The following is a 13,191-nucleotide window of genomic DNA, read 5'->3' on the forward strand; positions in this document are numbered from 1 at the left end:
TACGCCTAACAGCCCGCTCCTAACGGGGCGGACGCAGCGCATCTCCGCCTTGCCATGCGGCAGCTTCTCTGCGCTGCCGCCGCTGTGAAGGGCGAGGGCAGGGGCGGGAGTGCGGGGGACCGGCGGGGGGGCAGCGGCGCTGTGACTTGCGGCGAGGCGGGGGCTTGGCTTACGGCTGGGGGGCTTTTCGCCGTTGGAGTAGTGACGCCGTAACGGGGGACCTGCGAGGAGGGAGCGGGCAGGGGACCTGGCAGGGCTGTAAGGGCCGCCTGCCGCCCGCCCTTCCGACAGGCGGGTAACAGCACCGACCCCGGAACGCCCCGTCAACCAGGCGGGCCGCGGCTTTCCCGCCGGCAGGCCCTGCCCCCGGCTACCGAAGCCCGGCCGGGCCCGTTACCGGCGGGGAGCCCGGCGGGGCAGCGCCGCCGCCCGCCCCTTCCCCCCTCCCGCGCTCGCGGGTCTCCCCGAGGCGGGGGGGGGGGGGGGGGCGCGCGCGAGCCGGCGCTGCGGGGGCGCGGGGCTGCCCCTCGCGGCGGCGCGCGGAGTGCGCCTGCGCGCGGCGCGGGCAGGGACGTGGCCCGGCTGCCGGGGCCGGCGGAGCGCGGCGAGCCGCCGGGGGGAGGGGGAAGCTCCGCGGAGGCCGGCGGCGGGCTGCGGGGGACGCCGATGCTCGCACCTCCCTGCCGCGGACAACGCTTCCAAGGTGAGGCGCCGCCGGGCCCGCGCCCCCGTCGCTGAGGGGCCGGGGGCGGTGCGCGGCCGGGCCTAGGCGGGGCTCGGCGACCCCGGCCGCGCCGTCCCGTCCCCTCACGTCGGGCCGCGGCGGGGCCGGGCCGGGCAGGGCAGCGGCGGGGCGTCGCCACCCCGCGGGCATCGCCGGCCACCCCCGCCCAGCGCCCGCGGCCCGGGGCCCTCCCGCCGCGGTGGGCGGTGGAGCGGGGAAGCGGGCGGCGTCGTGCCGCTGCCGGGCAGGGAAAGCCCGCTCCCCTTCGGCGACCCGCGGGGTGGGGGGTGACAGGAGGCCGCGGTGCGCGGCCCTGCCGCCGGCTCGGGGGCTGAGGGCCGCCGTGCCTCAGCCCCTCCGTGCTTCAGGCTGCTGCGGCGGCGCCTGGGCCGCCGCGGGGACGCGAGTGGGCAGTTGGCAGCTCCGTGATGGCAGTGCCCTGTGGTGCCAGTGCCCTGTGGTGCTAGCCGTGGATGGCGGGGCGGGGGGGGCTCTCGCCGTCGGCCCGGGGGAAACCTCGGCGCGTCTGTCTGCAGAGGGCGATTTCTTCCTTGGTTGTGTGGAAGTAACGTGAAACCAGGAACCTATGGGTCTTTCATTCTTGACAGAGAGAAAAATTTAAAATACTGCTTCGGAGCTCTCCTTTACTGGCACCTCTTGCTACATCTGCATGAACTTGGTTATATAATAAGGATAAAAAGTCGATATTAATGTTCTGGCTCCTTGTTATGTATTCCAGCTTTAATTCCTACTGTCATTTTTCGCAGTTCCATGTTATTCATGCTGATTTTCAGTGTTGCTAATTAGAGCAATCGTATACCAAATGTGAAGTTGGCGTACTATTTTGAATTTCCAGCATGAGCTAACATTAACACTGACTGTATCAAAACATAGTGTTTCACGTCAGCCTGGCACAATTTTTTTTTTTATGATCACATAGAAAAGATGTGGAAAAGAGGCAGATTCATACCGAGAACAACTGACAGTATTCAGTATGTTTTACCTCTCTCCACAAGTACTTGTCAAAAATTCAAAACTTTTTTTCCTGTTTTTTTAATTCGCTTTACTTCACGTGTCTAAAGGAGAAGGTAACTGGATCTTGTTTCTTTTTCTGATACACAGTATTAAAATGTGTTTTGCATAAATGTGCCTGTTTTATTTCTCTTCCCTTCTTTCAATGTGTGGTTTCTGCTTTGATCATGATTGTACAGCTCTATATTTACACTTACAAAGATTTAAGGCTTATTTTGAAATATGTGGATCCGAATTCTTTTTCAAGTAAGGATTAGGAGAGGAAATATAGACGGCCAGTGAAAAAGAGGGGCATGATCAGGAGGAAAGCACTCAGTATTATGAATCAGCATTGCCTGAATTTGATAAAGTGGGATGAGAACTGCTGTAGTGACTGTCACTGAATGTCCGCCCAGCCCAACAGTACCTCTGAGAGGAGCAGATGTTTGGAGAAGGCGGCTTCAACAGAACAGCCCTACTTCCTCCTCGTATCTCTTCCCAGCCTCCCACAGGCTGAGGCTTGGGGACTTCCTGAGCTACAGCTTGGTGGCTTGGATTTTTTTTTTTTTTCATTGCTCTTCACAAGCTTTCTGTGGACTTGTTTGATTGCTTTTGAACAAGTAAGCAGGAGATGGTTGGAGAGTGGAATTGTTGAAATGGGAGTTCATGGAAAGGGAGAGAGAGGAGAAAAGCCTTTCCAAGTTTACAAGAAGAGAAGGGGCAGGGGAAGTGACGTGCCTAAGCAGTTACTGTTGGTTTGTTCTCTGGGTAGGATTGATAATAAATGGAGAAGTAGTAAAAATTGGAAGATAAGTCCTTTGTCAGTGAATTCTGGAAAACAAAATTGTTTACCTTGCTAATTCAAGGTTCCAATATCACGATTTAGAAGGGGGAAAACAGCTAAGTTGGGGTATACATACTTAACATTACGTTTACGTTTTCTTACTCTTCCTGGTTTGTTTTCTTAACTTGTAGAAAAAATAAAGAAATTTCTAATGCTTAAGGAAGAGACATAATAGAATTTCATATTTAGGTATCATTTTAAGTGTCAAATGCATAGTTTAAAAGAAAAATCTTTCCTGGTAGTCTGAGAGGACGAACAATAAAGAAAACAAATCCTGACTTTATGAATGGTGTTTTCTCAACCTATGCTTGCCTCGATTACGTACTCTTAATCAACTTTTTTCCAAGACCCAATTAAAATAGTTATAATTTTAAAAAAACAAACAAGCAAGCAAATAGTAAGTATTATAGGAGTATGTAATTTTGAGTTGTTAGATACATTCTCAGCAGCTCTTGAATATATGTTACTTAAGTTTGTAGCTAGCGTGCTGAATTAAAGCCTTGTGTCTTCCATATTTGTAACAACCAACATCATCTGTTGGTAAGTTTTTGATTCCTTTAAATTGGGAATATTGTCTTCCTTTCATTGTAGTCTTTTCTGCTTAAGTGTCTGTAGTTGAGGTGTGTCCTCTCCTTCTCCAGCAAGCGGTGATTGGAATAAACGGGTAGGGGGTTAGTAATAGTGCAGGGGCCCTTGTCTTGCTTTGCTCATTTTGTACACAGTTGTGATGTGTTTTTGTTGTATGTGTGTACACAGAAACTATATTCTCACAAGGTAGCAGCAGAAGTGTTTTAGTGAATCGTAGCTTTTCCTTAATTACTCTTAATGTTGTTTAACTTCCTGTGAACTCTGGGAACTACTCAGTTAGCCCTGAAGTGATGTTTCGGGGAGGGCCTAGGAAGTGTTGAGCCTGCTCTAGGATTCAGGCAATGAAGAATGGCATCTCCTTTTGGTCACGCTGACAGGGATCATGCTGTGGTCTTCGTGTTATTTCAGGCTACGTAACTGTCAACTTTGTTTGCTAATTGTCTGTAAAAGTAATCCTTCTGAGTCCCAGTGAGGCAGTTACTGCATATTTGGGGTTGAAGTACAATACTAGGGTTGGGCTTTATTCTGGATGAAAAATAAGGTGTTGTGATAGAATGACTGTGGACACTTAACCTTTTTGTATTGGTTTCCAACTTGGGAAGCAGCCAAAAGCCACCACCAAATATCTTGATTTTCTTTTGTCTGAACAAATTTTACTTGTCTTGGATGGGTTTTGTTACCAAAACCTGTCATCTTGTCTGATCTGTACTGTTTTGCAAGTAACTTCTGATTTATTTTTACTTCTGCAGTTTAATCCTTTTTAAAAAAAACACAAACCCAAACTTAATGTTTTGGTAATAGATTGTTGTAACGTGTTCTGCTACATGATAAGCTATTGAACTTCTCAAACTCCTGAGTTTTCTTATGCCCTATTGTCATGACTAAGTCTTAGTGATTCTTGGCATAGCATTAAATACCTGTTTAATGACTTCATAACATGTTCTTGATCCTTTTCTTAATTAAAAAAACTACAATTGTATTGCGGTGATACAGAATTCTGACTCACTAGTATCTTATACTGTATTAACTACATATTTTTCTTAGGTTTCATTACACTGGCAGATGAGGCCAGTCTATTAGTAGTGGATTGTTGTTGCCACAAGTTGCTCATGCACTTGTAACTAAGAGGATGTTAGAAGAGCTTATTGTTATTTTTGTTATAGAAGGATAAAACTATCGAACGTCACTTAAAATGGGTGTCAAAAACTAGTAGCTAGCCAAAGCCTAACATTTTGGACATGTACCATCCACATCACTGTATGGAATGACATTGTATAGAAGTTAGTTTTACATCTCTCATTTTTCAGGTATTCTTCTTGATTATATATAGTTCAAAGAGTGAACTACTGTCAGGCATAGTAAAAAGAAATTCCAACTTCCGTGCTCTGTGAAACAGCAGGGCTAAAAACCAATATTCATTAAGCAAAGTAATTATTCCCCCGCCCACCCCCGCCTTGGAATGTGTTAGTGGTGGAACTTTATGGGTTTGGCTGAAGTAAGTATTTCTCAGCCGTTTGGAAAAAGAATTGTGATCTGTCTTTGGAAAGACAAAATGACAAAGGCGAGTTAGAATTCCATAATGAGATGCTTACAGACCATGATAGAATGGGCTTGGGATTTTTACATAATCTTTTTGGTGTCAGCCTGGCTCTAAAAAATCATCTGTGTTTCATTGAGCTTCCTTGCATTTTTCCACTAGTAGGCCTTTTTGAAAGAAGTAAATAGGCCCTTATTTCCAAATGAAAGTATAAAAGTCAGTAGTCAACTAATCAGAAAATAACTTGTTTCATTTGATGAGTAGATATGCCATTTCTCTGAAGAGCCATCTCCCTTTTCTTTAGTCAATAACTGAGGAATATTAGTTTTCACTAAGTGCTGTGCTCAGGCAGGGCTACAGGAGCACTCTTACAGACCTCAATAGCGTGGAGGAAGACCCTTCTATAGCCACAAAAATATGCTTGCTTCAAGTTACACTGTAAGTGCTTGTAAAGATAAGTCATGGATATACTAAGTAAATTGGTGGACAAAATTAAATATTATTGCAAGACCACAGATATTGGCATGGATTGTGTTAAAAGAATTGACTATTGATGTATGCACCTGTGTTTAAATCTGCTACATTTACTGACTAGCTTAGACAACTTTCCTATATGGAAATCACTAAATTGGTTACACTTCTTGCTTCTAAAACTTTTACCTTTTAGTTCTTGTTTTCTGTCAGCAGCTGCAGGTTGGAATGAACTTGTAGCTTACAAGTAAAGCTGGTTACCAGTCAGTCATTTAGAAACTGGTTTACTTTTTTGAATTTGAGTGTAATTGATAGAAACTTGACCTTTTAGCTGATCATGTAAAGGAAGGAAGAGTAATATCCTGAAGGTAGGGTCTCACCAACCTCTGTCACCTGATTTGTTTAAAATTGTAGTAAGTAATTAATAAAGCTTCAAGTGTTACCATATTCCATAAGGCCATGCTTATGTTCTTTGGTTTCTCCATCAAGTCTCGTTTCATACATCCCTTTGGAAAGGGAACCATGCAGACCTTGGTAAATGGGAGATGAGCATTTTGGTTCTAGCCTGTAGATTGTGGCATAAGTTTATCTAATATCTATAAACAGGGAGAATTACACCTAGAAAATAGTTGGGCTGCCAGTACATAACAACAGATGTTGCACGGAATGGTATGTTTTCATTTTATCAGATATTGGGTCCTTTTAAACTTACCAATTTGACTTCTGGCAAATTTTGTATGCTTTTTTAATGAAGGGTTGTGTTAGAAACATTGATTTTAATTAAGGCTCAGTGAACATTTAAAAATATGACTTAGTTGTTTCTCATGTCCAAAATGCAGACCTATGGCTTTTAGTAAATTTAACTGTGTTTCTATACTTCTGTTTGTTTATTTTTGCCCTAATGTAGTTTAGATGCTAGTCCTGGCTCCTTTCCAGGAGGAAGTTGGCTAAAAGCAACATTAAGGAAGCTAGGCTTTGGGGAATGAGTAGGAAAGTAAAATTTGTAGAAGGGAGCTTTTATGATAAACATGTGTCCTTCAGTGTGTGTTACGTTTTTGTAAATGCCTGATGATACTTACTTGAACTCCAGTGAAATGATTGAGTTGCGTTTTATTGAAAAGAAAAAAAAAAAAGAAATCTTCCAACCTAGTGCATAAACAAACTGACTTTGCAGGAGTTGTTCTTTATTTTAGCTGATTAATCTGATTCGTCCCTCTGTTTTGTTAGCCAGGGGGATGGTCCTTCAAGTATATGTGCGTGTAACTTGGCATGCTGAACCTCAAATACAAAGATGTTTTCCAAGCTGAGATCTAAGCACAAAGAAACAGAGGAAGTTCCCTGTTAAAGGTTTTTACTGTAGTCCTTCAGTATTTTCTCTTGCAGCTCTGAGGAGTTCTCAGCCACCTTCTGTACAAAAGCACTGTATCTAATTCTTTTCCCCCTGAAAGAAGGTCTCTATGGTTTTCTGAATATTGTTACATTCCTATGCCACATTTGAAACTTATTTGATAAAGGACCATCTTTGGATGGGCAGGAGATAGTGTCTTCAAAAGTACTATGGTGTGTCTTGTCAGCTAGCATGCTGGGACAATGCTTGACAGGTTGTAAACCACACTTGACTTCAGAGGTAATTAAAAACCTGGAATTGTTCTTGGAAATAAATAGAATTCAGTGCAATTTGGTCAGTAATTGCTTAAATTCATATGAATAATATTTCAATGGTTTCAACCTTTTGTGGATCACTACAACATTTCTAATGAAGTACCTCCTTAAAAGACCTCACGTATTAGACTGTTATGTTGTGTATGGGAACTTGCAGCTTCAAGCTTCTTCTTTCAGATGTTTTGGGACCATCAAAGCCCCAACTCATTAGAGTCTGAAAACGACTTTTAAAGAATGTGTGTTACTAAATGATACTACAGAAAGCTTTCTGATAGCTTAACATTTACACAATATAAAATGTTAGACTGCTTTATTCTTTATATCAGAAAGACTTGGAGAGCTAGTGAATATCAGGTGACATGGAAGTTGGTGAATGCTAGCCATGATGTTCCTGACTATTGTTAGGTGTTATTATAAGAAAAATCAGGAATAGGAGAGTAAATGAGGACTTCTTCCTCAGACTTCACCAGAAATCAGAATTTGTAGTGTAAAAGATAAAGATGAAGCTTATAGTGAAACCATGTTTGAGCCCTGAATTTGGATTTTAGCTTGTTAGGAAGCATGATAACAGGCTGATTCACCAGCTACCTCTCATGCATATGTCATTGACTGAGTTTCATTTATTCTTCAGATACTAGAATGCTGTTAGCTTTTTTTGAAGCAAGCAGGAAACTGGGTCCATGGAATGCTATATAACTGGCTTGAAAACCACATATACAACTTCAGCCTCAATTATGTGAGACTTCTTTTTATATGTAGAAGAGTATGAGGATTACTTCCTGTATTCTGGAAGTTCCCATTTCTTTCTCTTTTCAGGAAGAGGAGAAAGAGTAGAGAGCATATAATATATACAGTAGTGTTTGTGTAAGGCTTGCAGTTATTTTTACTTTGTCCTATGATAAGAATAGTTGAGACGGTATTTTGGGTAATCAAGATACCTGTAACTTTAATACAGATTTTCCTCAGGGAAATGCAGAATATAGGTATTAAGCTAATTCAGTGTGTACAGTGAAATACCTTTTTTAAAGAAATCTAAATAGACTTTTTTATAAAAACAAATATAGTCTGTCTGGCAAATGCAAAAAATATGGTGGTAACATTTTTTGGGCTTACTGTAAAGTGCTGCACAATACCTTGGGATTCTCAGGGAAAGGGATTTATGTAATTTTATGTAATGTGGGGATGCTGCGGTCTACCTTCAGCTAGCCTAACTTAAAATATTTCATATGCTGCTCTACTGCAGTATTCCTTTGAGTAACTGAAAAATCTAAACACAGTATTGTACTTCCTCTTGGTAGTAAAGTGCTGTAATCAGCAGCTGGGTAAAGATACTAAACATAAAGTTGAGCTACTGAATTTTATGTATTGTAACTGGAATGTATAAATTGCACATCGTATGTATTTGTGTATAATATCAATATAAACATTTATTTTTGCAGTAGCTTGAAGTATGTAGCAGACAGGTCTGTGCCTTGGCTGATGACTGACCAGATGGGTGAGAATTGCTGGTAGTTCCGTTTTGCTCACTGGAAACTGCAGCAGAGTAGAAAGTCTTTAGTAGTTAAGTCTCATCCCCCTCATCTTTTTAAATATCAATATTTTCAAACTCAAAATTCACACATTTATTTAGGCGGTATCTACGTGGTCTTAGGCAGGCAGATGCAAGCAAACTTTTCCTGTGCTCTTGGTCTGTTGGCAAACTGGGAGCAGTGTAGCTGTTAATATGGCTTACAGCCTGAGTAAATATACCTGGTTTGGAGCTGGATGATGCCTGCTCAGTTCCCTGTGTCCTCCTGCAAAGGGTGAAGAAGGCATACACCTGCCTGCTTGTCTCCAGACCTGGCCATCTTCAGTGGAAAGTGGTGGTGTCCCCTGGGCGTGGGCCAGGAGCAGCATTTGTGTGCAAAGTCTGATTAATTGGCAGGTTCTTGAGTGAAACCCCTCTGGGGAAAAAGCCCATTTTTGAAACAGCTTGACTCTGTTTTTGATTACACATTAATAATAATTAATAATGGCTTGATCATCCTGATGGTGCTCTTGATGATTTGGCATGCTTCCCAGGCAATGTAGGTTACCTTTTATATTTTTCAAATGTAACTTGAATTTTAGCAGCTGAAAAATGCTGGGAATAAAAAGGAATGCAATTCTCTTTGCATAGTTGAAAAACTGGCTGAGGTGAGCTGAGCAAAGAATACTGTTAACTGGGGGCTTCCAGCGTGAGCTTGTTGGCTGAAGGGATGGAGAGCTTGCATAGATCTGGTAAGTATTGGGACTTAGGGAGTGGAGTCTGGGCTTGAGCTGTCTGCATAGCTGCTGGCTGTGACACATGGTGTAGCACAGGAGGGTGCCAGGTAGAGCAACATTACAAGTGTGATTGCTTCAGTGGTAAGATAAGGCAGAACAGAGTGGAAATAGAATAGGTGTATGTGCTTATTGAGAGGATGATGGCAAAGGCTAAAGTCCTGTCTCACATGTAGTTAGATGTATCGCTCTGACCTAGCTAAGATTTTGGGACAGGCACTGTGGTGTATTTGGCTGTCCTTCTTACTGCTACAAACAGCTGAGCACATGACTATGCTTTTTTTGCCATGATAATGAAGAGTAGCAAAGGGAAGGACACTTCATAACTGCAGAGCATCATTGTTGTAGCCAAAAGGGAGACACTGCTGCATGCCTGTAGAAATATCACTGGTTAAATAATAACCAGTTTTTAAAAGAAACATTTGTTTAGGAAAGCCTTGAGGAGACTCGGTCCAAAAAGACAAAGAAAAGATTAAATGTTTAACGATACTGGCTTTCTTGAGTCTTTCCAGAATGCTGTGTTAAGCAAAATCGCATCTCTAAAGCAGGGAGGTGTTAAACCAAATGCTCATCCAGATTTCTTGGAGTTGGTGATGCCCAGTGAAAGTATCTGACAGGCTTGAGAGTGGGCCTGTGCGAACCTCACGAAGTTCAGCAAGGCTGAGTGCAAGGTCCTGCACGTGGGTCGGGGCAATCCCAAGCACAAATACAGGCTGGGCGGAGAATGGATTGAGAGCAGCCCTGAGGAGAAGGACTTGGGGGTGTAGGTTGATGAGAAGCTCAACAGGAGCCGTCAGTTTGTGCTTGCAGCTTAGAAAGCCGACCGTATCCTGGGCTGCATCAAAAGAAGCATGACCAGCAGGTCGAGGGAGGTGATTCTCCCCCTCTACTCTGCTTTTGTGGGACCCTACCTGGAGTACTGCATTCAGCTCTGGGGCCCCCAACATAAGAAGGACATGGACCTGTTGGAGCAAGTCCAGAGGAGGGCCACAAAGATGATCAGAGGTCCAGAGCACCTCTCCTCTGAAGACAGGCTGAGAGAGTTGGGGTTGTTCAGCCTGGAGAAGAGAAGGCTCTGGGGACACCTTATAGCAGCCTTTCAGTACCTGAAGGGGGCCTACAAGAAAGCTGGAGCGAGACTTTTTACAAGGGTATGTAGCGATAGGACAACGGGGAATGGCTTTAAGCTGAAAAATGGTAGATTTAGATTAGATATTAGGAGGAAATTCTTCACCATGAGAGTGGTGAGGCACTGGAACAGGTTGCCTAGAGAAGTTGTGGATGCCCCATCCCTGGAACTGTTCAAGGCCAGGTTGGATGGGGCTTTGAGCAACCTGGTCTAGTGGAAGGTGTCCCTGCCCATGGCGGTGGGGTTGGAACTAGATGATCCTTAAGGTTCCTTCCAACCCAAACCATTCTGTGATTTGTACTGAATTTATTCTCATTGGTATAATTAAAGGCAGAAGGACTAATTTCAACAACTTGGTGGCTCTGTGATTTTTAATTGGGGAGCCCCAGTTTCTCTGAAGGGGCTAGAGTGAAACCTTTAGCTCTTTCCTTTGCGCTGTCAGAGAAAAGAGGTACGTATCTCTTGGGAGTCAGTAGGATTCATTTCTGTACTATGTGTATGTATTGTCTTAGTAGTGGGACACGGATTTCTTGCTGCAGGGATTGTCAGCGGAAAGGTGGGAAATAGCAGTGGTCTGTGGTTTAATGATGGCTAAGTACAGCTACCCTGTTAGAGGGAATGGTGTACATAGAACTGAAAAGCTTATGACATGTAGCAGGGATTTTCATTCTTTATTCAGAGAAGGGTAAAGAGTTGGAAGGGCAAGTGTAGGAGCACTGTGTGCGTATTGATAGGAATACCGGTGTGTTGCTCCTAGAAAGGTTTTTTCACTTTCAAATTCCAGTGACCTGTTTTCTGGAAAGCCTTAAGTCACTTGTCAAAGAACAAGTCTGAAATCTTATGTCACTGAATATAAATTTTGGATTTAGCATAGGTGAAAAGATGAAATATGAAAATCCTGTTACTCTATCCTATTTAAGGAAAGCAATAACGAGCTGATACTAAATGCCTTCATGTCTAGATCCAGGAGTCTACACTGACGCTGACAATTTGAGAGCTGGCTTTAGATTTTTAGGAAACCTTGGAAAAGCCTGGCAAAAGGGATGTAGGCTTGACTAGTTTGCTATTGTATCAGATTTTTTTTTTTTCTTAATTTAGCTTGGCCCTGAGTTACTGTCATAGCTGTTCTCCCGGAATGAATTCTTCATATGTTTTTCATACAAACTTCACTGTGAGCCTTTTGATCTTCAAACATTTGATTTTTGCAACTGTGCATTTTGCTTGTTATATGTGTTAATGCTTTCAGACTAGAAATTTTTTTTTGTACTAATTCTCTGAATACATTCTAATGAAACTCTGAACTGCTTTTAGAATCAGTATTGTTAGACCCCTTGTTCTGATTTAACAGCTAGTAAGATTCTGATTCAAGTTAGTAAGATTCTTGATTTCCATCCCCTGCCCCATCCCCTGCTTCAGCTATCTTAACGTGGAGTATGAGCCTCATAATATGTAAGTCAGACTCAGCTTGGATTTAATTTTTCACCTTCAGTCTTCCTAGTTACTTTACTTTGTAAAGAGATAAAACCTGATTTCTACTTTCTCTTCCTGTTTGTCACATAGGGTATTACTCAAAATCACTGTTTTTCTGATATTTATATGTAAGATTCTTAGAATGGGTGGCTGTTAAAACCTGCTGCGTATGGCAGTCATGTTTGCTGTGTTCTTAAGACTGGTCCTGTTTCTGCCAACATTTATTTTTGGAATAGTTGCATTACTTGCCATATTTTAAGCAGTTTAAAGCCTTTGAGAAAATAATCAGTCCTAAGTGAGATGTATGGGTTACCTTTATCATAATGCTATTTTATTCAAAATGAAACAGCAATAACTTACTCTTTCACATCAATAGAGAATAAAGGATATTGGCTGAGTGAAATATTAATGCATGTATTAAGATTTTGAAACCTCCAGCAATTTTTATTCCTTTTGTGCAAAAAAAAAAAGTATCAAATGCCAATATTGGAAGTGAATTTTTTCAAAGATTATTTTTAAAAGATTGTGTGTTGTCCTTTTTTTTTTTTAAAACATATTGATATACCTGAGCTTTCCTGTCCAACAGTGACATAAGAACCAACTGGAAACTTTCTGATGCTTACACAGGTTGGGATCTTACTATTCCCACCTGTGGTTTGTATCCCTGCATATGAAGATTTCTAGCAAAATCTGTTACCATTTCCAAAACTAATGTTAAGCATATGGAGATTGGAAATGTTTCTGCAGTCCTCTAGGAGACCTGTTAAATGTCATGCTGCTGATGGAAAGGAAGTGGGGAGATTGAGTACCACTGCTTTGTGTTCGGCCTGTAGTGTTCCTCTTGTTTTCTGAAGGCATTCAGTGTGCCTTCCTTTTGATACCATGTGAAAATAAAATACTGCTGGATTTAATTGACAAAAAAGTTCATTGTAGCATTGTATCTAAATAAAAGTTTCTGCTTTAGCAAGCGGTTACTCACTGTGCTTCAGATAAATGCACGGTATGCTGAGATGGAGTTACTTTTTCCGGTTGAAATTCTGCTTTAATTAGATTCTATTAGAGGATCTTGGGAAGGGATTTTTTTTTTTCCTGTAGCTCAGTGTCTTTAGTATCTTAGCAGTTACTGTGTAGGCTGTACTGCAGAATTGTTTGTGACAATCATTGAGCAATTCAGTGTTTTGACAAGGTCAGCAAAGGTCAAAATAAATAGTTGCCAGCAGCACCGCTTCAAAGGGAGTTCCTCTTCAGCCTTGGTTTTGAAAAGCTTTAACCTTTTGCTAGGCAGCTAGCTCTTCCTTCAAGGTGCATCTAGATTTTCTCTTAGTTGGGCCGGGGAGGAATTGAACTCTGTTGTGAATCGTTGTATGTCAAAGCCTCTGATGTTTTCAGTTGCTGAAGGAAGCTCTAGTGAGGGCTTCATTAGAAGATGACTCCAGGGGCTGTTGTTCATCCTT

General features: G+C 42.6%; 1 protein-coding gene across 1 annotated transcript in view; it reads left to right on the forward strand.

The window, feature by feature from the left end:
- Positions 1–666: 666 nt before the first annotated feature.
- The window catches only part of EVI5 (ecotropic viral integration site 5), an 85,617-nt gene continuing 73,092 nt past the window's right edge, over positions 667–13,191 (forward strand). The window contains exon 1 of the mRNA XM_059822258.1: positions 667–703. The gene's annotated coding sequence lies outside the window, so the exon portion shown is untranslated. The remainder of the gene's footprint in view (positions 704–13,191) is intronic.

This window comes from Gavia stellata, chromosome 10 (genome assembly GCF_030936135.1).
Source record: "Gavia stellata isolate bGavSte3 chromosome 10, bGavSte3.hap2, whole genome shotgun sequence".
NCBI classification, from domain to species: Eukaryota; Metazoa; Chordata; class Aves; order Gaviiformes; family Gaviidae; genus Gavia; species Gavia stellata.